This window comes from Anser brachyrhynchus (genome assembly GCF_964034855.1).
Source record: "Anser brachyrhynchus genome assembly, chromosome: 1".
Classification (NCBI taxonomy): Eukaryota; Metazoa; Chordata; class Aves; order Anseriformes; family Anatidae; genus Anser; species Anser brachyrhynchus.
This window is the reverse complement of record NC_137694.1, coordinates 17,290,618-17,316,507: the sequence shown is the minus strand read 5'-3', so window position 1 is coordinate 17,316,507 and position 25,890 is coordinate 17,290,618. Positions and strand designations below refer to the sequence as shown.

At 40.2% G+C, this 25,890-nt stretch overlaps 1 long non-coding RNA gene across 3 annotated transcripts; it reads right to left on the bottom strand.

Annotated features, from left to right (window-relative positions):
- Positions 1-14,652: 14,652 nt before the first annotated feature.
- Positions 14,653-23,659, bottom strand: LOC308178830. 3 transcript variants are annotated; one of them, XR_013939982.1, is made up of 3 exons: positions 21,771-23,659; positions 17,024-17,156; positions 14,653-16,072 (listed from the first exon to the last, which is right to left on the bottom strand). It is a non-coding gene; the product is annotated as an uncharacterized lncRNA (long non-coding RNA). The 3 variants fall into 3 exon arrangements; XR_013939983.1 differs by lacking the exon at positions 21,771-23,659 and adding an exon at positions 18,470-21,197; XR_013939984.1 differs by lacking the exon at positions 21,771-23,659 and adding an exon at positions 17,417-17,504.
- Positions 23,660-25,890: the final 2,231 nt, after the last annotated feature.

Below are 25,890 nucleotides of genomic sequence, written 5' to 3'. Positions count from 1 at the left end.
GTTTAGGAAAAAAAAAAAAGATCACTTTTTCATCTGATCCACCTCCAGTGCTCATTGTACTACCCCTTATATTTTTCCTTCTACAAGAGTCATTGTTAATACCCTTTTTTTCCAAGGTGTACGACTTTTTTGATTCAAAAATCACTACTTCGGTGCCTTTTCTTGAGAACTCTTTTATCAGGGCTGGTATCTTTTGTCAACTCCCACTGCTTTTTCAGTCTCCCTTTCCCTCAGTATGATCCCTGAATGTTATATTTTTCTTACCTCTCTTCTCCCCAGTGCTCATTTCCATCAGGTACTGATGTTACAAACAGCACAGTTGTTGCCATCCTTTGCATTTTCAGACAAACTGCACATTTTGCCTTCTGAACATTATTACATAAAAATTTGTCTCATGTCTGTTGTTCTGATTCATAAATGTTGTGATTTTTAGCTCTGCAGAAATGAGCAATCCTGCAGGTAGTTACATTCACCCTCCACTAATCTTTGGACACAGTTTATGGCTTTCCCCTATTAAAAAATGCCTATGTTGTGTTTATTACTAATATTTGCACAGTATTTACTCTCCAGACTGAAGATTCAGCACCTTTCAGACCCATAATTTATTTTTGGTACTACTGTCAAGAGGCATTTAGAGCTCAGCTTTGCAGGATGCTAAGCATAATGCTGCACCAGAGCATTTAAACATCGACTTACTGCTCAGGACGCGTGCACTCCAGTCAGACCGTAAGAACCTTCACAAATTTAAATGTAAGTGTGAAATTAACTTCTCAGGTGGACCAGGATTCACAGGCTCAGTCTTTTACAGAGCTGAGCCTTATGTACATTTTTTGTAACATGAGTGTTTGGGGCTCCGTGCCCTGAAATGATGACATTTAATTTCAGTAAAAGGGAAAATAACACCGACAGAAATACCCACCCACCAATCAGCACATTAAAAAGTAGCTGTCTGTAGATGTATCAAGCTTATCTGTCTTCCCCTGGATAATTTCTCCATCATATTCAACTACTAACCCAGATAGTGCCCATATTAAACCAGATTTCCTACACTGTCATTTTTCTCATCCATCCTAGCTTGCTTTCCAGTACAATGATCTGTTCCTTGTAACACAGGAGAAAATACAGGCTAAAATATAACAAAATATAACTTTCCAAATGAATACAGTCCAAGTAATCATAAAGCCTGATACTGGAATATGCAATACTTATGAAAAGCATACCAGAGAAATAGGAATAAATGGGAAATTAGAAGGAGGAAGGATATTGAAAGGACATTGAAAGGCACAGTGCAAGGATCAAATCTACTGATGTGAATATCTGAGCAAACTCACAAGCGATCTTGCCATACATACTAGACGGTTAAAAGAATTTTATCAGGAAATAAACATAATTGTGTCTCACCTCCTACAGAGCTGTCTCATTTTCTGCTTACAAAAGCAGGTGATTAATGTCCCTTGAACATCAACTTTTTGACATATAAACTTGACAAGGAGTGATTGAGTTTCAGTAAATTATCACTAAGCCAGGCTTTCTAGCACATTTATCTTATCTAATTGCATTTGCTATCTAGAATACTTCTGCAAATTTCATGAGAACTTTGTATTTTTACCCTGGGTCAAGATATTAATTTAAGCTCTCTAAAATCTCTTCCCTTACTGAAAATGTAAAATAGAACAAAGAACCACACGAATTCTAAAACCACTTATTCTCCACATCTTTTAAATAATCCACTCTCTTGCAAAGAATAAGTACCAAAATCTAAATCTAATCTTCAGAAATATGTGCTCAGTTTTATAGCACTTCCAAAACAGCAAAGCAACAGAAGATTGAGTTTGAATAATACATTTAAAGAAAAGATAATATTCTGGAGAACAACTCCTTAAGAGCAGGTTTTGGCTAGCATTACTTGCAATCCTATATAAATTTCTAAAAGGAATGGAAAGGGAAGTGTGGAAATATGTATTGCAGATTCAAAGAAGGTACAAATAGATCAAGGAACTAGATTACTAACCACTGATGCTTGAAACACCCAAATTAAAATAATCCCTACTGCCACGCACGGTTGCCACTGACCATGGAGTTACTGAAGGTGCCTTAGCTTTCCATCACTAAAATACCCCAAGCACCTGGTGGTTTTGTAAATTGGAAAGTTAAAGTCTGACTTGAACAGCTGACCCCAGGAAAATTAAGAGCATGGAAACAGCCAGAAATTCAGTACTGCGAGAGTCTGTTCTGGCTCCCTCCAAAGTCAGGTCCCAAGCGTGGAGGGAGCGGAGGTGCTTACAGTCCCTCTGCATCATCCTACAACCGTGAGCATTTTCAAAGGTTTCTTAAAATTATAAGGAGAGCTTTGGCACAGAGCTCACAGCTGAGTTAGGAGTGATAGGGGCCTAGAAGTCTCTACCTCATGCTCCAAATGCACGTGGCTGCAGTAAAGCTGACAGGTTTAAAGCTAAACATATGCTGAGAAATTGGTGTGCCCAGGGCCTGCAACAATCTTTTGGAAAGAGCTGTGGTTGTGCAATCAAATAGCAGCAGTGGCCCAGCCTGCCCATGTGGCTGCAGGGACTGCAAGGCAAGCTGAAGAAGCTTGTTAAGAAACACTTCAAGCAAAACTAAACAGAAAATCATTGTAAGGAGGAAAGGGGAATACTTCAAATGCAACCTAAAATGATTATTCTGCAAATAAGTGCTGCCTTCAATCTCAGTGAAAATACCCTTTTGCATAATGTCAGGTACAGAAAAGAGCAGTGCATACATTAACATGCAGAGCAATGGGTGAGACGCCTTTGGATACACACACCAGAGACCCACAGCAAAGCTTTGGAGGAAACCTTGCTCCATTTCCCTGATGCCGTGATGAAAGCCTTCCTCTGCTGCTTCAGCCAACAGCTCATCCTCACCAGTGGAGTGATTAGGACTAGCTGTGGAGAGAAGAGAGCTCAGTCCACCCCCGAGCACTGTTCCTTGCTCTCACCTTCAGCTCACTGCCAGGGCTTGCAGCAGACCTGATGGCTTCTTCACGGGGTAGCTACCATCACAGCCCCAGTGATGCATAGGGCGCTGAGCTGCTGCCTGACATCCCCGCCCGGCCACACTTACCTTCCCTGACACCCAATTTCAGCAACAAAAATGGAGACGGAGTTGCTCATGTCTGAGAGCAGCTTAGGGAATATTTTGCCAAGTTTCTTTGAAAAAAAAAACTTAGCTAGATTAACAACATAGAGACCAGCCACCCTGCATGACTTATTCCTTCTTTCCTTAAAGCCACTTTAATTCTACTTTCAGTCAGGGTGCAGCAGGATTTGGTGCTTCACCCCTGCAACACACTGCGACTCTCCTCTGAGCACAATGGGAAGAATTTCAGCACGTACTTAGCACTCTTCTGTCAGACTGGGTTTGTACTGAAGGTCTATTTCCTCTCATTGGGTGTTCGTTTGTGATTTTTTTTTGTTATTTTTGTTGTTTTTTTGTTGGCTGCTTTTGTTGTTGTTCTGTTTGTTTGTTTGTTTGTTTGTTTTTACATGGTTGCCCAGGGAGGTGGTGGTGTCACCATCCCTAGGGGTGTTCAAGGAGAGGTTGGACGTGGTGCTTAGGGACAGGGTTTAGTGGGTGACATTGGTGGTGGGGGGGGTTGGACCAGGTGATCTTGGAGGGCTTTTCCAACCTTAGTGATTCTGTGATTCTATGGCTGGCCCACACAAATGAACACAAACACACACACACACAGACACAATACACACAAAAACATACGGTAAAAATGTCCCCCTCTCCAGTGGATAGGGATGTAGGTCCATTAGTGAGACAGACACACATGCACAGGCACACACACACACTATGGATCCCTCCAGGAACAGGGCTTAGACACCCAGTCCACCCCACAGATGGTCCCTGAAGCCCCACAGGTGCCCAGTAGCCAGCGTGGCCCTCCTGATCCCTCTTGTAACCAACTCTCAGGCCCTCTTGACTGGCCATTACCAAGCCCAGACTGGGGAGCTGTTTCTTTGACCGAGTTACTGGGGCTTCCCTTCTGCCCTTGGGCCCCTCTGTTCTTTCATGTATGTGCGGAGATGGGCTTTTATACCCATAACGTATAAACTTGAGTTAGCATCTGCACTTTGTGCTGCAATGAGAATTTCTACTATAAAAACTACAGTATTAGTGGATATTTAAATTTTATTCATGTGATCAGTAAAAATATGTACCTTTTAGAAACGTCTTCATGTTTCTGCCCTGTAGAATAGACATAACTTGCTTCAGATGGGTTGAGATTTCTCAGAAAGGATTAAGGAAAAGATCATGCTGTTACTGCAGCTGTTACCTTATGTCTGTGTTTTCTCCTACACCCTATGCCCAAAGTAGAAAGAGTTTGTCTTGTAGAACAATTGAAAATCTTGGGAATGAGATACATAAGGATATTCTGCACCTAGTTTTATATTTGAGACATTTCCAGACAATTCTTCTATTTCCATTTCGTAGGTCACTTACAAAGAAAAGAGCATAAATGATTAATGGAAGACAATAAGTCCTTTTTGCTTTAATTATTTCTACCAGGCTCCAGTTGGTGGGGTTACACCAGAAATAAATTGTGTCGGTCTACTTTGTACTAATCAAAACACATAAGAAAATTGTTAATCAAATTATTTCAGAGGTTGCTTCGTAGTGTTTGGTGGTTGTTCATGCTCATTGCTGCAAGGCCAAAATCAACTTGCAGGTTCTTGCCTTTCTTGCCAATCTGAAAATATATGTAATTCTAGAAGAAAAGAATAATGTTCATGTACTTACAGCAGAGGTTTTGTGTCATCAAATGCTACCTGTTCATGTTGGCGTATGTTATTGTACTTAATGTTTTTAAATTGTTCTTAAATAATTGTACCTTCAAATTGCATCAGTAAAAGCATTACCAGAATTATTGGGGAAACATTTTTGGAGCAAACCCTCACACTGGAATACAAAATTTCCTATTGCAGATCTCAATTTACTGAAATCAATGGGACTTAGCACAGCTCCTATAAAGCCAGCAGCAAAATTTCTGGCAAATTTAGGAGGAGAAGGATCAGTCCCTTTGATATTACACACTTCCTTTTCCTTCTCATCTATATAGTTAAAAATCCTGAGTTTGTTTCCAATTATCTTTTAGTAAGCTTATATAATAAAGTGGGCTTTTTAATTACAGAAATAGAAATATGAAAAACAATTTGAATCACAAATGATTCTTTCTGCCAACAGAGGTGGAAGGTAATTACCACCACAGTAAAGTATTATTTCTAAAAGACACCAAGAGAGAAAGAGCCTTTCAGAGTCACAAGTGGCAATTACACACTCACCTCTCCAGGAATTTCCACGGCCACTGAACACTGTCAGTGCTTGTGTGAAAAGCCCCTCGGTATAATATTCCAGTATCTCTCGTTAGCACCAAGATAGGTTACAACCTATTTTGCAAAATAAAAATCTAGAACAACGGCAGCAATACTACAGATGCAACAGATTTGTGCAAGTCTAGTGGATGAAACACCCACCACTGCTGCTGCCAGGTTAGCGGTGTGGGAATCGTGGCTGTAGGCAAGTTTTAATCGCCTGTTACATGTCCTCTTCTATGGGCTTTGCTGTGTGCAGGAGCAGATGACAGTACTTTAAAAAAGTGTCTGCACATAGCCCAGTCTTACACCACTGCCTTTGGTGAAAGAAGATGCTGACAATGAGAAGCAGCAGTAAAAAAAAAACACTTGGGTGTAGAGACAAACTTTAGATGGCACTCAGCGGGAGGCCATGTGTGGTTCGGAAGTGCAGGGGTATATTAGATTACAAGAGTGCAGGCTAAGTAATGAAAAAGATGCAGAAGCACATTCTGCAGTTATGAATCATTTTTCTATCACAACGATCATTTTTATTAGCTACAATACTAATTGAGTTTCTCTGCAGTTACTTCAGTTCATGTCATTATTAGCAGAAAATAGATTAAATTGTGAATCAGAGCCTGTGGTGATCTCATGGAGGTAGGTTCATAACGAAGGACTGGAAGCTCCCATTTCTGCAGCTATCTGGAGTCGTAGAGAGAATTTACTGGGCTCTCACTAGAGATCCTCAGCTTCTCAAGCTGACAGATGTTTACATGGCACAGGAAAACTGGGAAGTGTGGGAAGAAATATGATGTATAGGAAACGGTGATAGTTCCCCTGCTGCCGTGTTTTAGAGCCTTCTTAAGCATGTGCTAGAAGACAGGAACAGCGCGACAGCCCACTCACCTGCCTTTCATGACTTAAAGCCACGCTAGATGGTTGTGTCCTCTGCCCACATGTCTTAGGGGCAGAGCGCTATGCAAACCAGACGTGACCCCATGAATATGGCTCAGACCCCATGCTTGACCCTTGAGAGACAGCTCTGTAGGAATAACATCAGCATCAGTTTTCTTTTCCATGTAGTACAGGGGAATAGCTGGGAACAAATTCTGAGCAAAATTATCTCAGAATTACACTTTTTTCCACGTGAAAGACAGTCTGGCAAATATGCCTTCTGCTGTGTCACACGGCAAATTGTTCAGTCTGCAAATAACAATGAATCAGTTGCATGAAAAATATTCAATAAAAATCTGGACTCTTTTTTTTCTTTTTACTGTAAAATGTTTTGTGTGCATTTGTGTTTATTCAGTTCTCTTCCAGGTTAGAAAGGTTATCAAGAAATGTTAGGAAATGATTTTGGAGAGGTAAAGTGGGAGGATAGTCTCTACAGGTGAAACAAACAGCCAAAATGAATCGAAACAAATGTATGCAGAAGGGGAGGAGAAATACCATGTGCTTGCTTATAAGCCTTTGATTTTTTACCTGCGTTTTTCTTCCTGCAGAGCTCTATGCTCTGCATTTTGTCATCAGCTATGTTCATACACCTCAAATTTACAACAGACCTTACCTCTCTCAGTCTGTGAAATTTCACCTAATGTCCATTTGCATGGAGCTGTAACTGCTTTTGGCTAAAACGTTGCTTTCTAGATAAACATTAAGAGCTGAACCATTCAGCACTCTCCTTGATAGTGTGTTATAGGAGCTAATCACTGCCACCACTGAAGTTCTGAGCTCTGTTTTCTGTCTGAATTTGTCTAGCTTTAGTTTGACAAACTGGTTGCTCACAGATCTTCCTGTGCTTAAAAGCTCTTAGGTACCAAACATATTTTTCCTGGGAGGTACTTACACACTGTAAGGAGCCATCTCTCTTTCCTTTTTGATAAAGCTAACCACTGTGATGTCTTAAAAATTGATATTATTAGGCATGTTCACTGGCTGCTAATCACATTTAAAGCTCTTTTCAGCAGTTGTTTTAATTTCTCACTTTGTTGTTTGTTCAGTGTTTGCCCCAGGGCTATTCATACGTATTTGATGAATTTACTGAGAAAAAAATGTACCTTCTTAGCTTCCCTTTTGCTAGGTTAAAAAAACCAAAGTGCCTGTATTATTATGCTGATTTCCCATTCCCCCATCCTGCTAGCTTTTTTCTGCTCCTAGTCAACACTGAAATCCCCTTTCTTAAACGGGTGTGACTAGAAATACACACACTCATTTTAATCATCATCTTTACCCTATCACAATGATTTTTCTTCTGATAGCCTCAGCAGTCGTTATTTTTTTTGTTTTTTGTTTGTTTGGGTTGGTTTTTTTTTTTTGGTTGGTTGGTTGACTTTTGTTTGTTTCCAGAAGCTGTTAAATATTAGCATTTATATATATTTTATATTATTGTTTTATATTTGTTATTATTTTATATTTATATATATTTCCCAGTCTGAATTTTAAAGTATTTCTAGTGTCCTTGGCAGTAGATAAGTTCTGGAATATTCAAATAATGTCTTTTTCAGTCACTCCTCTGATGTCCATATCTGCTCCCTGGTGTGCGGTGATAACCAGCAATCCAGGCGGGCTGCCTGTACCAGTATGTCGTGCTGGCACTGCAGACAGACATGCTCAGGAATGAATGGGACAGAGCAAGGTGATACCTGATAGCCATGTTTATTCCCTCTTTTAGAAATCATAAACCAATTCTTGCTGCTTAGATCTGGTTACTCACTAAAAGATGGATCATTTGCTCAAGGACTGAAAACCTTAAGTCACTTCAAACATCTAAAGATGCAAGCCTCATGCTCCTCACAGACACAAAGGAAACTCTTTCTCAGGAATCAGCAATGGCAGCCGGTAGCCAAAAAGATGGAAAAATACACAGGAAGTTTATTCCTTGCAGCAGCTTTTTTCAAGCCCTCTGTGTTTGGAGGCAGCCAACCTTTTATTTGGGGAATTATTGCTGTGGGATGTGGCTGCTGGATAGCCAAGGTCATTTTGAAATGTGCATGTCACCAAGAGGGGCACGTTCAGGCATCAGTGGTACAAAGTTGAGATCATTTACTGTGACTTCCCAGAATGCACACATTAAGGAATCAATTTGGCTTTTGGCCTCCCTGCATTTAACTGACTGGTAGCTACTTATGCAAATAATAAGAGCATCAGCCATTAAAATTAATGCTGAGATCCACTGTATTTCATTGGAGCAAAACTGAAAGTCCTGTGAAAGAAAGGGGAGGGATAAAACGATCTCGTTTTACCATTTTTGATGACTCTACTTTTCTAAAAATAAAAAGAGAGAATAAAATATAATAAACACATTTTTCATGTGAACACATCTCTAAGTATTAATAGTAACCTAGCATGTCCTAAAGCAATGTCAGAAGAAAACATCTGATTAAAGAAATAGGAAGAGGACATCTTAATATTACTCAATGTCTCATTCCCCTGTTGCAAATTGCCTAAAATGTCAGGCTCAGCAAGTAAAAGGGTATGCTCCTGAACCTGTATTTTCAAATAGCCTATAGTATGACTTTGAAAGAACTCCTGCTGTGTAACATCGCGACTCGGTGCAAAAACAGCTGCTGAGATCAATACACACACTCCGACCTGTGCAATACTGATAGCCCATTAAAGCAGTTCTAAAATCAATGGAGTATTTAACAAGGTGCTAATGTAACTCCGTTGAGACCGAGAAAGTGAGCCTGCTTTGTGTAACGTGCTTCTGAAATATTTTTATGGAAGTATTTTCTATTTCTGTGGATGCTTGAGAAAAGCAAGGATACACCTGATAACTGATTGGTCTTCGAGCATGCCCTTGCTGTGCCCCGACGTGGCAGCAAACCCCAGAACCAGGTGCTGTAATAATGCTACTCTGCTAGAGCCAGCCCCAAAGCAAAGCCAGCCCTGTCTAGCAGTGGTACAGAAAGGCATCTCGCTAGTGATCCCCAGCACCCTCAGCTGTTGTTCTGGTACACTGACATGAGGCTTACCAGATCTACAGAAAGCACTGCTCGAAGCAGCCTCTCCAGCTGCTGCCAATTACTTGAACTCCCGTAGAGTGAACTATAAGGGAAATTCCTCAAAGGTCACTTCTGACTTAATGCAGGCCGGTAAGCTGCCCCCTGTTAACATCCAGGATACAGAGCAGAAGCCGTGGCAGCAATATTGACGGAAAATCCCTTTTTCACATGCAACCAACAACTGCTGCTGCTTGGTCCCAAAATGAGACAGGGATGAGGGAACCGGAATGACATTGCTGCGATTGCCCACTTTGATTATCCGGTCTCAGGCAGTGGCTCAATGCCAGTTATCTACAGCAGCGGCAGTATGAGAAGTTCCTGGACTGTTCATTTATTCCTCCCCTCACAAAGTAGTTGACTGCAGACCTCAGCTGTGCAGGTATCTGTTGGGAGCGTAATCTAAACTGGACAGGTGAAATAATCCGTGGTTTTTTTGGTTGGTTGGTTGTGTTTGTGTGTTTTTGGTTTGGTTTGGTTTTAGTTTTGCTGCTGTTGTTGTTTTAAAGCAATCAATGACTAGCACACAGAAATAATTAACCTTGATCCAATTGCAGAGGTGGTTTAGGACATGGTTAACAAGCATCAATGCACCTGAGGGTGTCCTAAATTACAGGCTGGGTGTGGAAAGTCTTGTATCCCATGAGAAAAGTATGTGTGGAAATATACCCCAAAAAAGCATACGATGAGCAGCCCCTCACTGCTGGAGGGCTCAGTAATCTGTTCTACCACCCCAGCCACCTACTGTAGGAAGCTATCGGAGGGTGCCCCTGCAATATAAATTAAGGTACCAGCAGTATGCTGATGGACTGGGAAAACTTTTGTCCATATGCAGGAAAATCAGGACACTTAGTAATGTGTCTGAACAATGGAAATTGTTGTTCCAAAGTTTTTCTATGGTGTGGCATTTGCATAGAGAAATTAGGATCAAAAACTGATTAGGAAGTCACTGAAAGAGGCAGACACAGCTTGCAAAAGTTACATCAGGCTTTTTATCTCAAGAAACTGACAGTACAGCAGGCAGGTAAAAGGAAAAAGCACTTGGGCTCCATATCCTTGTTCCAATCAATATCTGAAGCCCTGGTGTTGCACACTGCATGCCAAGAGGGGAGATGATTTCTTTCTTTTTCACTCATTCATCTTGTTTTCCTGCTTTCCATTCTCCTTGATCCTAGTCACCTCTTTCTGTTCCTTGCCTTCTGCCAGTTTTGTTATGAGATGTTTTAAGTTCACTAATCCAGCAATTTATCACTTTGGGGGATTCTGTCTTCTCCTGGGTACGTTTAATTAGAATACTGGGGGGTCTGGGGAGTGTTATATCTAGCATGAAATGCATAGCTAGGAAGCAGAGAAGTGGTGTTGGGGAGGGTAGGATGCCATCGCCTTTAATTTCTCATTGTTTGCTTAATGAAGTAAACTCAAGTTCTTTTCAATGGATGTTCTCGAATTATTTTCAGTAGGATATCGTGCTGCAGTCAGTAGTCATTCAAGGTAATATTAAATTGTGGTCATATCTTTTGGGTCTTTATTTCAAGAATCTGGACTTATCTACTACCTGGCAATAATTAGAGATGCCTCTGAAAAATAGGCTCCTTTTGCCTGGCTGCTGGCATTAAACGTCAGCATATTACTAAAGCTTGGCACAAGGCATTGCTTTAAGACCATTTTTAATAAAACATATCCATGTGCAATTATAAATCAAATAGCTTTATAATTAAAAGACATACTTGGCCTTTTTTATCCTGTGAAGGTTTGCATAAAATTGGAGCCTTGCTGTGGTGGTTTGTTGTTTTGTTTTTTTTTTTTTTTAGGTAATTGAACCTTTTCACAAATGACTTCTTCAATCCTCTTAATTAAAACGTATAACAGCTTTTTATTTAAAGAGCACAAATTCATCAAAACAAATAACAATGCAAATTGTCACAGAATTGTTGCGTTTGTGTTTCCTTGTCACCTACCCGGAGATCTGGGAAGTGATGCAGAGGTGTAGATGACATTTCTCTCATCGTCACTGGTGTCACTACAGATTCCTGGCACTCCTCCGCCTCTTCTCTTCTAGGACAGCAGAAACAGCAATTGTTTTTGGAATATTAGTGCAGTTTGCATCTCACCGACAACACTCTTCTCTGCTAAACTATCAGTTTACCTGCTCCTCACCACTGAAGGGATTGTACTTTTCCTTCTCTTCTCCAGAGCCCTAAGAACTGTCTCCAAAGGCATTTTTACTCAAAAGGAATCATACATAATCCCCTTCCTCGGACAATGTCTTTGTTTAAGTTATCTTTATCTGCCCTATCACAGTACTACTTAATTTCACAGGAAACTAATTTTTATTCTGTAGTAGTCTCCAACTTTCTCATATTATGTCTGCATCATAGCACAGTGCAGTAGCTCTATAACAAAACACTATTTATTTATTTATTTATTTATTGTGGCTGCAGGTCTTTTTTTATTTTTATTTTTTTGTAGGCTGCAGTAATTGCATGATCCTATTGGGACACCCTCATTGTCACTGCAGGATTTGAAGTGGCAGGTGTTTAGGTGTGATGCAGATTCATCCTCTGATGCCTGCACTGCCTAACAGCATGAAGGCAAATCCAAAGCTTCTAAAAGCCTGTAAAATGCTGATAATCCTGCTAAGATTTACTGCAACTGTTCAAGAAAGAGATACGAGTGAGTCCTGAGATTAGATAAAAAAAAAAAAAAGGAACTTTTTTTTTCTTTTTTTTTTTTTTTTTTTTTTTAGATAAGCACCTCTACTCTGAAGGAAGAAAGTCTGTAATTCACCTTAAGTACTATCCAAGGAGAAACTAATTCCTTTCAAATGCAGGGTCAAGTTTTATGTGAAGCCATTGTGACCTGTAATCACTTCGGCTATGAATAAACATGTGTGCTCTGCGAAACTGCGGAGTGGAGATAAAATACGGTCACAAACGCATCAAGGCAAACTCTCTTGGAGGTCTGTGGAAAGGCTGCCATTGATTTTGACAGGATTTGGATAATGCCTGTAATTCTGTCATTCAGCACAGGTGCTTTTATTCAGGACATTTAGGTTCTCTCAGCGCAAGAGCAAATACAGCCCACATTATCAACATCAGAAACCAGAAAAGCATGGTACTTGTGAAAATTAAGCTAGCGAATCCTTTAGAAAGAAGATGTGTTACCTCCAAATGAGTCCTTCTCAACTGGTGATGAACATCAGTTTAAGTATGAGCTTAAATGGGAAAAAGGTTTTCAGCACAGCTGGAAAAGGCAGGTAGAGATTTTGTGAAGCTGGAGGTTACTACTCCTGTCCTTCACGAGTGGCACTTCGGTTAACATACGAATTCTGTGGTGCTCACTGATGACTGCCACTGCTAACCGGTGGATCCACTTCCTAAAGTGGAGGGAATAAAAATAGATTATTCTGGTTTGCGATGGTTGGTGCATTAGCAAAAGAGCTCGCTATTACGGTGATTTCTATGGCTACCAACATCAAGTCACAAATAGCTGTTTCTCAGACACGTCAGCCATAACACTGAGTTCATTTCACAGCCCTGAGATCAGTGGGCTAAGTTCCTCCCGATGCATGACAAACAGGGTCATAAAATATTTCAATCATGCTCCTGATTGCTAGAGCAATGGGAAGGAAGGAAGCAAGGAGAGAAGAAAACCTCATTTTCCACAACTTGAAGTATTTGAATTTCAACTTCTGACTGGCCAGAAGTTACAGGGAAATTGGGCCTTTGAGGAGAGGCTGGAACCATCTATTTAAAGCAGATCCAACAAGACAGTCACACTGATCTGCTCTGACTGCAATATCCTTGGCCAGTAGATCAATGGTCGCGCATTAAACTTTGGCACACTGTATAGACCATTGATATTTTTCTGTTAAAAAAAAAAGCAGAAAATTTCTTCATCATTCTTGCTTTCCCACTGCATGCCAAGCATTCTTGCTGGGTTACTGAAGGATCCTTCCTTCTCTTGGACCTCTGCACTTCACTCCTGGGGATAAATGAGGGGCCCAGGTTGGCTGAGGAGGAGTCCCCTTTCCTTTCCTTAGGATCACTGCCCCAGAATGAGGGAGCCCTGCAGCTTTGTCAGTTACTCTGGAACTTGACAAAGGATAGGAAAAGCCAATAGCAAATCTGTACACCAAATCCAAGCAAAGCACCTCCGCTGTCTGTAGGAACAGTTGGACAGAAATGAAGGGAAACGAAGCATGCCTCACACATGGCGGCTCTGTCAGCATGGTCCAGCTGAGAAGATGCCAGCCGCTACCAGCCCTTCTGTTGAGGACACTTTCATCCAAACTTATGTCCTCCATTTTTGCTCTTGGAAGGGGATGGAGACTTAGGCAGTCCTGTTTTCTTTCACAACCCAGCTCCACCTTGGGTGTTAGATTCAGAATTATCCTTGACTTATTGTTCATTGCCCTAGGTAAGGCTCTCAGCTGGCCAGAAACTACCATGCTGGGCTAAGCCTTAATAGTGTTAACTCACCAAAGGACTTTCCCAAGGATGTTGTAGAAAGGCAGGAATAAACCTGTTCACATGTAACCTTCAAGCTCTACATATACATCTAATTTGTTAACCACATTTTATAAGATGTCACAACCAGGACTGGTACACGTGGTTTGCTATCGACTGATGGGTTAAATAGGATGGTAACCACCTCTGAGAGGACAATGAATCTGGGGATCCTCATATCATCCTCTATCCTACAAGCTTGACTTTGAAGGCTTACTTTGAAGACAATCAGGTGGAGCTTTAGTAGATAACGGAATTTTTTCTTTGAAAGCCACATGCTTTCACATTGCTGGAATGAAATATTACAATATTTCAGTGGCACATTTTTAGGATTTTGCTGGAGGTTTTTGTTACATTCCTGAATGCATTTTTTCCAAAATATCAAAAAATGATTGCAAAATGGCAATTAAATTTTGTGAACTCTGAAGGTAGTCACTCAAAGTCTGGGTTTTCTAGGAAGCAACTCTACTCTATACGCACAGGTATAAATAATGCTGCTAACTCAGGGCATGGAGGACAGCAAATCTGTGGCTAAGCTGTCTGAAGTAGTTGAGAGGGGAAAGACTTTCAGTCAGCTACACTGGGAAATTACATTTTTTGGTTTTCACAAGTTGCAGAGATATCTGCATTGTTTGCTACTGAAAAAATATATATATTTACAGTCTGTTTAGGTGAAGAGATGTATTCTAATTCATGTAACTTATCAGAGCTGAAGGGCTATGTTTTAAATAGCATTCTCTGTTGCCTGAAAGTCTTTATTTCAAAGCATAAGACACAGAAGTAAATGTGGTCTGTTTCCTGAAAGCAAAAGTGGCAGTGCTGACAAACGAAATAGTGAATAATACAATGAAAGTAGTCTGCTCTTCCTCTAATATGAGTTTGGAGATGTCAGTGCTGCTACTCTTCAGTGTAATAACATTGTGCATTATTAAAGACAAGATCTCAACAGCTGCTTAATGTTAATATAAGACCCCTGAACATATTCTGAGGGACTCCATGTCAGTCCAATATAGGTACTGCAATTCTAACTTACATTGTTATTACTGCCTTCTCTTATACTTTGAGAGTTTATTTATTTTATTTTGTTTTGTTTTATTTTATTTTATTTTATTTTGTCAGGCCATCATTAATCCCTTCTCTAAAGAGAATCAACCAACTCTCTTCTGGTTGTCCTTTCTAAAAAGAAATAATAATAGTAATAATTAAATGCTACCCACAGTTTTCATAGTCATATTTGAAGGAAGAGAAAGTTATTTCAGTTAGCTGAATCTCTGTGTCCTTTTCCTAGAGTCTCTGCATTCATGCCCCCATTCTTTCCTTTTCCTTGAGCAGAACCCCACTGCTCCCATTTCTCAAGACAGCACTACTGGCAGCAGCTGCGAGCAGATTCATGAAGAGCCTCACGCAGGACCTGAGCTTAAATTCTGGCTGTTCACACGCTGTGTGCTAGCATATGTTATAAGCAACTATAAATTGTGTACAGATGTGTGCTTGAATTCCAGCGTACCCGAGCTAACAACGTTGAGTAACATCTCATATGCTTTGTAATTATACATAATGAATGTGCTGTCATATAACAGAGTCCGTGGATTTATCCAGTGGCTTTGGCAGCAAGGAGTAAGAATTACCATGTGAATTTTTAAACGAGATTTTTAATATGGGATATGCAAACCAATGAGAGGAGGCTGATTTCTCAGGAACATTTTATAGAAGAGGCTAAGCTTAAATGAACATACAAGCCGGGACTTGAGAAAGATTTGATTAGAGCAGGTTTTAAAAGTCTAGAGACAAAAATATTTAGATACAAGCAAAAAGAGAAAGTACGCAAACATTGTCCTAGTTGGAAAAGCCAAGTGCCAATAGTCAGTGACTGGAGGGAAGTGCAGTAAAGGAAATGGAAGGAGCAAAGAGAGGAAGGTGGCTCTAAAGAAGGTGCAGGAAGAGCCAGGCTGAGGAGGGATAAGAATCCTTGATGTACTTTCCCGGGGCTTGTGAACAGTCTCTGCTGTACGCTTCTGCAAAGCTGATGGTTTTCCTGTCTACCAAGTGAAGATTAGTGTGTTTCTCATTATACATCACAGTTTGAGGAATAAATACTAGGAATAGCTACCATCTTCATTGCCTCTGAGCCCTCATCTCAGGCCGTATTCCTCATTGCCCTTGCACCAGTTGTCTCCTTCCCATGGGTCCAACAGAATGCACACCGGCGTTTCTTCCTTCTGACCTGTGGCAAGTACCAAGCAGATAAATGCAGCCTGCTTAGAGCAAACGACTCTTTTCTTTAAGCTGTGTGAACAAAGCAGTAGAGGAAAAAAGCAAGGAAAAGGCCTGAACACACTCTCAAAATGAGAAGGTAGGTTAGCTAGCAACTGGTAGAAGATCAGCCTTCTGTGGCCTCTCCCACCCAGAGCCTGAGTCTCAGCATGTGGTTTAAGCTAATCTAAAACAAGGTTGCTCTGATCCCACTGTCTTGCCCATTTCGAGCTCTTTATGCCTTTCTCCTTTGTGACTTTAGCACAGGCATTCGTTTGATTGCACAGTGAAATGGTTCAGGGAGCTGGAAAAACTGAAAGCTTACCATGAAATAAAATAATTAGCTTTCAGCCAGGTCAGTTCTGTGAACAGGATCTGCGTGAAGCCAGAGAGATGCCAGGGCTAATGCAAGAGAAGGGATGAAGGTGTGTAGCATAAGCCATAGGGAAAGCACAGGTTGCACTAATCCAGTCCTAGATTGCCTTAGGCTGCCACGGCACACCCCGATGCCTCCCAGCAGGCATCACAAGCTGTTTTGCAGTCCCATAGATAAATGTTTGTTTCTTTTGGGTAAGAAAGAGACCTTTTAAAATAAATAAATAAATAAATAAGCTAAGATGTTTTGTTTTTCCTCTCCCCCAGGTTGTCATCCTGATCGAAAGTGGACTTGTAAGCTTAATGACAGTACTATCCAACAGACAGTACTAGCAAATCATTAGTGAACAGTATCAGCTCTGACAGAGTTATGGCTTTCAAGATTCGTCCTGTGTTTGAGGAAGATTTGCTACATCAAAGCTGAAAAATGTATTAAAAACAGAAAAAAAAAAGGCAAAAAAAAAAAAAGCATTACAGTTTGATCATTGCAGTTTGATTATATCTAGCATTTTTGTTATTCAGCTTGCATTTTTGTTATTCAGCTTACCTTTTGGTATAGATCTTATGCTTGTATTACACATTCCAGTGCATTTCTCCATACATATAGTACTTGCATCATTTGGCAGAGAACATGAAAACAAAATGATGATCAGACTTTCCAGACTGTGCTATTAAAGTGTCTGTTAACAGAAAAGACACGCAGTTAAATCACTTCATATTAAATCAGCAACATTCCTAACCCTGAAGCATGGCATCTTATTATTTATTGACTCTTTACTCTTGACTCTTTGGACTCCTCATATCTCTTGAGGCTGATTAGCTACATATCTGATGGTTGTTTTCTCCTCTCTTAAAATCCTGTGGCTTAATCTGTGCAGGTCATTTTGTGTGACCCACTTTCTCCAAACTTGTGATACTCTGTGGTACCCTCGGAGCCTACCTTACAGTGCTGCTCTAGCTTAACACTGGCCAGTCTCCAGGCTTTCTCTGCCGCAAACAAAGAGCTGAATACTCCCATCCCTTATCTGGGAGGGACAGCTGCAGCTGTTCTTCCTAGTTCAATTTTAACTGTATATTTCTGAAAGATTAAGTGCTATATACAAAATTCAAAGTGAATATCTTTTGAAAAAATATCAGTGGAAAACATTTAAAAGCACAGAAGGACGAACACTATGAAGGCTGTGGCTCAAAAATCCCAGGTAACATTAGCTTGTCTGCCTACAGGCTGTGCCTGTCAATGAGCAACAGAGCTTTTAGCTCTCTTATTGTCCCATTGCCTTTTCTTGCACTGGATGCTATACTATTTCCCTGAGACTTTTCACAAGGCAGATTATATTTGACCACATTATGTAGCAATGTTTCCTGATTTTCTGGAAGAACCATTGTGAATTACAAGACATTATGCCATATAACGATGGTAAGACGTTGCACACTCTGCTACTGCCTGAGTAGCTTCTAGGCCAGGTTAAAGTGCAGCAGAGCAGCAGGAGTCAGTGACAAGCTATGGCTGGAGGGATTCTTGTAAAATACAGTCTTTTCTCAGAGTGTCTTAAACTTCACCTTAAGTGTCGTGTGGGGCAATGAAAACCACAGCCTCATTCAGGAAAGGAACTCAGGAGCCCAACACTGCCCTTACAAGGCTTAGGGACCCCAAATGTCAGCTGTAGCCTGGCAGACTAAGCAAAGACAGGCCAAAGAGCCATCGGCTGTTGGACCAGAGGCAGTAAGCTAGAGATGGCTTCAAATACACAGTACAAAGGGTAACTCTGGGGCAAGGGTAAGTAGAATATGAAGGTAGTGTACCGTACATGGATAATGATCCCAGCCTGAACAAAATCATTTTATTTTTTTCAGTTATTGTTCCTGGTTCTGGAAATTCTGTTATTTTTTAGAGAAAAACAACATTAGAGGAGTTTCTCTGCCCCAAAGGATTTGCGTTGCTACACCAAAGCACGACTAACTACATTGTTAGGACTTCAGCTGTAAGACTTACCACGCTCCACTGCATTCCCAACCAGCATTTCCTACTTAACAGATAAGAAATTAGTTTTGTGATTAAATTATTTCCATCAAATGCTCTCCTCTTTCAGCTAGGCTGGTTGTCCTTTTGTTGTTTTATTGACCTCTATTTTCCAGGCCATTGCTTTTCCAAACAGCAGTCTTCAGAAGCATTCTCCCATTAAGGAAACAATTACTTTGCAGATTTTAACGTATCTGGAGCCTTACTGGTATCTGGTTGCCCTTCTTCATCTGTCAGCTCATTTCATGTAGTTTTGCATGTCTTTCCTGTTGTTTTAATCGATTGCTCTGGTTTAGCAGGGGGAGCATTGCCATAGCTGCTAGGAGCAGTGCCCAGGTACCAGACCACACCGTGGTGACATGCGGTGGCACACCTCTGCAGCTTCCCTGGTTTCAGAGGCTGAGCGAAAACCACTTGGAAATGTTTGCTATGGGAGGTGATCAGCAGCTGAACATGTGAGTTTGAGCTAAAAAATGTGACACAGGTGTCACAGCAGAGCTTTCAGGGGTTGGTTGAGTTTCTACAAGGACTTTGGCAGGGTCTCCCCATGGCTGCATGGCAGCCCTGTGCAAAAAAAAAACAGTGCAGGAGTGTGGCTTTACTTTCCTCCTTCATGACACCATTGGCCAAAATTTGCCTTGGTAACCAAGAAACCACAGAAATTGTAATTGAGATTCATCCCTGCACTACAAACATGCTCTTTCTGTCTCCGTCCCTTTCCGTATTGCACCAGGTTTCAGGCACGAAACCTGGCTCTGTGGTGGTATTCAAGGTGAACAGCTGAAGGAGTCAGATAGTTACTCTGAATGAGCTCGCGGAGGCTAAGTAGCTAGATTAGCGAAGTACAGGTGGGAAAGCGATAAACCCCGCGATCAGAGGCATTTACAATGAGCTGTGAGATTCTGCTTTGTGCTGTTTGTTGCTTTAGGCTGGGATTTTAAAATCCCAGTCTTTGTTGTTTTCCCAGCTTTGTTTGCTCAAGGCAAAGTGATTGTCAAATACCTCACACAGAGGACCCTAATTCTGACTGGGACATCCAGTAATATACATCTTAAACGAGAAACAGTCCTGCTCTGCAGAGTGATGTTGTTCTGGTCTTACTGCTGCTGCTATTTCACTGATTTTACCATATGGTGGATGTTTTCAGTATGCTGTTTTCCCGTGCAGAGTTTCAGCCCATATGCCAAAGCACGGCGTGATGTACACTAAAGGCCACATTTTGCCAGCTTTGCTCCCCTGCAGCTGTGTCTTGTAAGGTCTGTCCGGTCCCCGAACAGGAAGAGAAAAGACATGCTGGATTTTCCTGCTTCTGAAAACAGCATCATGGCAGGTTAAGCAAATTCCTTTTGACTGACTCTGATACTGAAGGAAAGCAAGTAATTTCTGAAGACTGGCCTTAAAATGTGACTCTCCCTGTGTGGCATAAGGCTTTGGACTGCGATTATTTTTACCATCCTTATGTTGTAGCCGGAGTCTTGATTGCTAAAGCCTTCCTTTGCATGCTCATGAATAAAGGGTTCCTGCTCGGTAGCTGATTGCTGGCAGTGCGGCTTCTGGCTCCTTGCAATCGTAGGATAGATGCGCCCTCCCGTGTACCAGCCCCGAAGTGTTTTTGCAGCCGTAGCACTCAGAGATCTTACACACACCTCCCCAGAAATTCGGAGATCTGTTTTTCAAACAACGTCTTTTCAAATAGCAGCGCTGCCAAAGCTCTTTTGCAATCACACAGAAGTTACTGATATATATTTTTTTAATATGGAAGAAACGTCGATGCTTAGATTTGCAAAACATATAGCAATAAAAATAGTGGTGCTGGCTTCCCCCACCTGGCTTTTCTGCTTATGCAGTGAACCCAACTCAGAAGAAACAAATTAGTGCAGGAGGAGCTTTTGCTATTTTCACAGATGGTCTGATAAAATTTCACACAGCTACCTTGCACAAAAGAAGTGAATTCCTGTCAGACAGAGCAGGGTAAAGAAAGAAATATTTCAAAGTAACAGTCACTTTGCATAAGCTTCTTTGAAGAAGTGTAGCACCAGATGTACATATATAATTTCAGGGAACCACTAGAATTTCACTAGCACTGCTGAGAAATCTTTCATTTTTTATATATTTTGACCTCAACACCGGCATGAATTCACCAAAGAACGTTGATGATGACCATCAAACTGTGTCCAACAATACAAATTACTGCATTTTTCAAGAGTTTGTATTTCTTCCTGAAACATCGGAGCATGACAGTGAAGTGTAAGGTGCCAGCACTACAGAGCTAAACTAGAGGAGTCTCTAACTGACCAAGAGAGGGTCTCTTGTTGAGAAGAAAAACTCCTGGAGATACTCTAGTTCAAATGGCAGGAGAGTTATGCCAGCCATATTTTCCCATGGAAATGGCATAGATTGGGACGGGAAGGTGTTCCTATTGCCCAGCTGACTGGTCTTTCTCAGCTTCTGGCACATTTCTTTCCCAGAGCAAAAGAGGTTAGAGGCTGCCAGCTGTCTCTGTGTCTTCATTTCTTCATGGTCCCTGGAAGCAACCTGAAGAGATCAGCTGAATAATGTTGGTCACAGGCTTAAAATTGAGTACCGTGAATAATATATCTTTTTGGGTGACAACATAGTTGCCTCCAAATATACTTTGTCTTCCTATTTTTATTTATTTATTTATTTGTTTTTATACTGGATACCTTTTGTGATACAAATGATGCCGTACCTTTATTTGGGCTAGAGACATATTGGATTGCTTTTGTTTCGATAGATTATCCGATCAGATTCATTGATGTCTTCTTTTTTTATTTATTATTTTCTGGTTTCTTCAAAAAAGAGTAGTATTTGTGTCTTTAGCTGGTTTTCAGGCTATTTCTCTTCATCTCTTATTGTAGGTTGAGAAATTCCAGATGTATTTTGTTTCCATTGATCTATTTTGCCTTGTCACCAAAAACTGCAATCTTCTTTCTCTGCTGCATTTATTCCATCAGTAGTCTTAACTGGCAGTTTCTTTAACAGTCCTTGTTCATGGAAGAGATTTTCATAGCTTTGAGCTACTTCATTTCTCTGGAGAGGAAATTAATTTGCACTTTAAACATAAGCAACACTTAGTCTCCATTCAGAAACTGGCAGCTCTTATGCTGTGGGCTGCCTCAGATCTATCAGTATTTTTTATTTTAGCCCAATTTGTTTCCTTCCTTTAATAAAAAAGAATCTCGGTACTGGAACCTGATTTCAGATCCTGAAATTACACTTCCTTTCACTTGGGCCAACCAAGAAAGAAACCTACCAATTACTTCTGAAGTTGAAATCACTTGCTTTTCAATAAGCTGATGCTGCATCACTTCCTCATGTGGCAGCACCACTCAGTGTGTCTTAAAAGCAAGAAGGAAAAAAAAATTAAAAAGCTTATAAAAAAGCTCCGTAACCATAAAGGTGGAGGTTGAAGTTTGTGCTATTGCTAAACACTCAAATATATTTAGTGAGTACAATAAAAACTTACTACATAATATGAAAGTCTAGCAAGACACTTTACAGTTCCAACACATAACATCCAAAATTTGACAACAGTTCCAATATTATATAGAAATGTTTCCCAGGGGACCTTTTGGATTGAGTTTAAAACATAGCTAGTAGTATTTATTAGTCATCAAAAGCTTGTCCATGATACATATTCTTATACAAATTGTGCCTCAGGATCCCAAAACAAGGCTGTTTGAAAAAAAAAATAAATATATATATATATATATATATATTTATTTTAGCTGTATCAATCCATTCTGTATTAATCCAAATCAGCTAGATACCTTGGATGAGTTCCATAGCACATCATCAGTTACAGCAGCTATTCCCTCTGAACAACCATTTTCCTCCAACCATTTTTGGTATCTCCAAAGTTTGGATGAAAACTGGCGTTGGCCTGCCTGTCAGAAAGGATCTATGTGAAGAGCTTAGAGAAGTTTAATAAACTGAAAACAATTATTTAGACTGAAAAGATACATCTTCACAATATTGCCACTCAATAAATTGATGCCATTTCCCCTAAATCTCCTTGATAATTTGAAATTGAGAGTACCACTGCTGTCCTAGAGAAACTGTCTATATCCAATCTAGTTAACAAAAGAGAGGATTACACAGAGACTTGGCATTTCTGCAGTCTTATTTTCATCCATAAAGATGAATGCAAGGTTTAAAAAGGCTTTGAGAACCAGTCTAACCACTGATATGCAAACCCTGTATGTCACCTACTATTCTATACAAGTACTTTTTAGATAGCAATTGAACTCATGCTAAACCTAAGCAGCAACCTCCAATTTTTCAATTGCTATTGCTTTTGCTTGATATCTGTATGCTTCAACAAATGGTCTAGATTCCCAACAATAAAGTTATTCTCTTTCTCCTGTGGATTAATAATGTTACTGGTGGGTAGCTCTTCTTTTTTTTTTTTTTTTTTTCCTTTCTTTTTTTTTCTTTTTTTTTTTTCTTTTTATAAAACACATTAATTCAGGAAACCATTAGGTTGTTTTGTTGCTGGCATGATGATAGCGTTTCTGTCTTCCAGAGAAATATGCAGGTATATGAAGTGAACACAGTTTCATGCTAATTTGTGGTTTGGGAATCTGGTCAGCTAAGCAGGACATCCTTTGGAAATTTCTCAGCTCGACTCCCTGCCAAATAACCGTGTTCCAGCTCACGTTTCCCTCTGCCGTTTGGGAATTTCTTCCAGGACACCCAGAGATGCACAGCCATGCCTGTGAGATAGGAGCTTTATCTTCCCCAGTGCCTGGCAAACAGATTATACAGTTTGGATGCTACTTAAATAAGAAGAGTAAACCCTACCATTACTATTACTTTTGGTTAGACAGAATGGGAAATTGTGTCCTATAAATTTTTCTTGGCAGCTTATAATATTTATTTACATAACAAGTGGTAGAAGATCCCAGCGCAAAGATCCCATTTGAAAATGGAGTAATTTGTCAACATTTCTTTTTTCGCTCATTTCAATTTGCATGCAAGGATACTAAGTTTTATCTCTGGCTGTGCTACAGGGCTATAGTTTATTCACAGCAGGAAAGATAGCAAATATAAACAGCAAGCTAATGGACTGAACCGCTATCTAGCTGCAGCTAAAGCATAGCTAAGTAAGATTGGTGTTACAGTACAGTAGCTGCAACAAACAAATCAATATGTGTCCTTCAGATTATAGCTTATTTGGTTCATGTGTATTATAAAATTTGAACTTCAAGTATGCATTTTGAAAATGTATTTGACAGAATTTATGTCTGATTCTTTCCAAGGTACTCATAGAAATGTCGTTTCAAATTAATTGAAGTTTATTTAATTGACTTCAAACTATGGAAATGACAATGCGGACATCTAAATAAAGGCTCGTCTCCCAGACTCCTATAATGCCAGTGGGGAGACAGAGAAACTTTTAAGGTGCCACTCACTTGGCACAGTTCAGAGGGCTTAGGCTTCACAGTTAAGAGTACTTAGGGGCATGGGGAATGGCACCTGGAAGGAGCTGCTTCTCTCCATCAGCTGTAAAAGGAGAGTGTGTGGATGCCCCATCCCTGAAGGCATTCAAGGCCAGGCTGGATGTGGCTCTGTGGAGCTTGCTCTAGTGGTTGGCAACCCTGCCCAGAGCAGGGGGTTTGAAAAAGATCTTTAAGGCCCTTTTCAACCCAGGCCTTTCTACGATATGATTCTATGAAAAGCTCAGAAGTAGAGGTCTGACATATTTCCAAATGGAAAGATAATAACTTGGAACAGGGTGGCAAAGTGATTAACTTGTCTTGTCCACGGTCATCCCTTTGTTGGGCCAATCTTTTGTATTTACTTCTTTTCTTGTGGAGTACCTCTTGGAATTGTGTATCCTTAGCTGGCTACAGTTGCTCTGAAATTGAAATAATCTGACAGAATGTTCTGTATTACTTTCAGAATATTTCCATAAAAAATAGAAGTTTCCACAAACATAGATGTTTTTGATGGGGAAAGACAGACTTTGTTCTTCTTACTCTGTCATGGATAATGGAAGTAGTGTCGCCAGCATGTTGTGAGTTATCACAGCTTTCACATCACAGAGGATGACTGTCCACCTTCAACAACTGGCTGGCCCTTACCTTAGAAACACTCGTGTAAGGTTTCTTAACCAGCCTCCATACTCAGAAAGTAATTTATGTGTCATGTGAACATGAGGCTGCTGCCCCATATTTTGATGACAGCAATAGGGACAAAGGCATTCCTTCTTCAAACTTACAGAAAAAAAAAAAAAATCAAAGATGCAATAATGACAAAATATCTGGGAAAAAAAGTATACAAGAAAATCTTTTCTTTACTGATATGCCAACTTCTTTAATTCCTGCATGTGAAAGCCAAATGATTTATTTGCATGTGATCATATATTCCATAAGATTGCAGCAAATCCTCAACAGTGTCTTCAGATAATTTTTACATGATCAGACAGGATGTATAGTATTACATTTATTTTTTTTTTTCCTACAGATTTGTAGCTTATTAGTAACTGGAGTATTAAAGTGCTTCTACAAGCACTGCTTTGAGCTGGAGTTATTGACTATTTTGTAGACCAAAAGCAATGAAAAATCACCAAGTCTGTTGGATTGCCTTAGTTGCTAAAATGGCATTTTATGAGTGAGATACCCAGCTAACTATTGATAAGCCTGGGCATCTTGTTACCTCATGTGAGCTGTCATGACAGCTACATATTTTGTATTATTTACGCTGCTAAAACAGTGAACAGATGAAATGGCCTGGTACTAGGCACTGGGCACTCGAAATCTCCATTCCTTCTTCAGGAGGATGAAAATACACAAAAATAAAAATCCTGAATTTCAAAAAATTCTGTATCAGAGTCAGGATCCTGAGTTTGCGGATGAAGTTGTCCAAGTACTTCAAGAAGTACATTGTCTCCATCCTTTCTGTAAATTGGAAATTAAAGGGAATAAAACTCTTCCACCGCTCTGAAATTCACCATGGTCCTCCTCCCATGAGGAGGATTTCTAAGTAGACCTAGAGAAGTGATGGTGGATAAGAAATTTCTAGAATTAGCAGAGTAGGCTTCAAAATCCTGATCTCACAGAAACGAAATCTCAATTGTGAAAGAAAACCAGGAACAGGAAAATCACATTAAATATGTACACTAAATCCTGTTTAAAGGATCAAATCAATTACCTGGCTAACAACAAAGGCAGATCAACAATCATCACAGTAGATGTGTGATAGAAATTTTGGCACTTTCTGACTTATATTTCTAGGTAGTTCTGTTTTAGGAACTAAATGACTTTCTGTATTGTTCAGACTTCTAAGCTTGTGCGTGGAGCATAAGTTCCCAAAGATCTCCATACATAGTGGCAACAAATTCAGACATTCGTTTTCTACGTCGAGGAAGT